The sequence below is a fragment of the Delphinapterus leucas genome, chromosome 19 (genome assembly GCF_059928025.1).
Source record: "Delphinapterus leucas isolate spDelLeu-1000000601 "Yukka" chromosome 19, BTC_Dleu_Yukka2, whole genome shotgun sequence".
Classification (NCBI taxonomy): domain Eukaryota; kingdom Metazoa; phylum Chordata; class Mammalia; order Artiodactyla; family Monodontidae; genus Delphinapterus; species Delphinapterus leucas.
This window is the reverse complement of record NC_143147.1, coordinates 64,418,883-64,420,892: the sequence shown is the minus strand read 5'-3', so window position 1 is coordinate 64,420,892 and position 2,010 is coordinate 64,418,883. Positions and strand designations below refer to the sequence as shown.

General features: G+C 50.6%; 1 non-coding gene across 1 annotated transcript; it reads left to right on the top strand.

The window, feature by feature from the left end:
- The first annotated feature begins 211 nt into the window (after nt 1–211).
- On the top strand, nt 212–284 carry TRNAW-CCA (transfer RNA tryptophan (anticodon CCA)). Its single transcript has one exon. It is a non-coding gene; the product is annotated as a tRNA-Trp (tRNA).
- Nucleotides 285–2,010: the final 1,726 nt, after the last annotated feature.

Sequence of the window (2,010 nt, the reverse complement as noted above, 5' to 3'; positions counted from 1 at the left end):
TGGATGCAAAGTGGGGGGCACACCGTGGTGGGCGCCCAGTTAACTGTGTTTCCATCCACTGATGGGCTGTCTATGTACTAGATCATGCGTGTTAATGTTCTCTGAGCAGAGGGCCCTCGTCTGACTGATTTTCCCACATCTCCCTAGTGTATTTGCCCCCGTGGGTGCTGAATAAACATCAGTTGGCAAAATATTTGAAACCACGGGGGCTTCCCTGGTGGTCTAGTGGGGAAGACTCCGCACTCCAAATGCAGGGGGTCCGGGTTCGATCCCTGGTCAGGGAACTAGATCCCACACGCATGCCGCAACTGAGTCCGCATGCCGCAACTAAGAGTCCGCATGCCACAACAAAGAGTCCGCATGCTGCAATGAAGACCCGGCGCAGCCAATAAATAAATAAATAATAAATATTTTTAAAAATATATTTCTATAAATAAAAAAATAAAACCACGTGCCTGCTGTTACAAGGATCGTATCTTGAAAACCAAAAATTGCTACATGCCTAACGAGGACACGCACACCCAAGGCAGAGACCAATGGTACACTTTTATTAAAGTCGGCCCTGGGAGGTCTGGGTCTGTAGATGCAATGGCCACATCATGACTCTCTCTTCCAGAGAATCTGGGAAACCAGATGTTGAAGGGCTACCTGCTCAACACAGCTTTAGAGCTTTTGGTGCATGGCGTTGAATTTGGCCTTTGTAAATTGAACTCAGGGGAGCACGGAAGGTTTATCCTTCGTATTGTGGCTGAGATAAATGAGGGGCAGGCACTCCCGGAACTAAGACAAAAGAAGTCCTCATTTCTGTGGTGGAATAAAAAAGAACGATTGGGAAGCCTAAGGCTTGTAAAAAGTAAAAATATCTACACTGTGTGCGTGGGCAGCCTGGAGAACATTGCTTTCTGCTCCCCTGGCAGTTTGGATGTGCTGGTTCTAGAAGCCTGAGAAATCATCAGAGACCTGCGGGCTTGGAGGAGATTTGGCTGGACCTAAAAGAAGCCAGACCGCGGGGAAGACAACGTAAACATGACCTGAAAACACACAGACACGTGTTCCCAGAAGCCGCTTCCATTCATTCATGCAATATTTATTTCCTGCTTATTATGTTCTGAGCAGTAAGCGAGGGACTGACAAAGTCAAGTTGAATAAGACCCAGTGCCTCGCTGCAAGGAGCCCGGGTAGCGGGTCAGGCTGGCAGCTTCAGCTTGGAAAGGGATCTTAGGAGCAGGAAACGTTGTCAGGTATCAGGACAGGCGTGCTCCAGGGGTGCAGCCCGCACAGTCACTGCCCCCTTGTGGATGCGGGAAGTGCAACCTTGCCGAGTTCTAAGCGTCCGGCAGGTACCCAGTGAAAGTGAGGAATGATGCTCAGTGGGTCTGGGGGGCTGCCCCACCCCCACATCAAGCCTGCCCCCAGGAGAGGGGCAGCCCTGAGTTCTAAGATCGAGGATACAGCTGAACTTCACCTGCCGAGCCTCTGTCTCTCTTCCTGTTCAGAAACTCTCCACCCTGCCCCGCTCTGCAGAGGGAGCTGCCCCAAGAAGGTACCAGCAGGGGGTCTGGAGAGCTGGGTGGGGAGATCAAAGGGGAAAAGCCAATCAAATGTGCAGCCTCTCTGCTCTGGAGTGATCCCTCCTGCCTGGTCAGCACCCTGTCGCTGGCATTGAGGGTTTCATTTTTCTGGGGAGGAAAAGACCAAACACAGGAGATAATTGTAGTGGAACGGCTGATAGGTAACGTTGGGTCTCCTCTTTACAACCAATCCCTAGGGCCCCATTATGTTAATTTTTCTTCTATAACTGGCAAATTGTATAACAAGTCAGATGATAAACCAGCAAGCAAGGCAGAAATTTGCATTTTAATACAAGTGCCGGTATCATTCCCCCCTCCCCCATCTTGGGGAGGTCAGGCCCTCTCTGATCCTGGATCCTCCCTGCACCCTGCCCTCCTGGCTCCCTTCTCGAATTATGAGTGAGTGAGTCTGGAGCTCTCAATGCATGTAGCTTTCTGC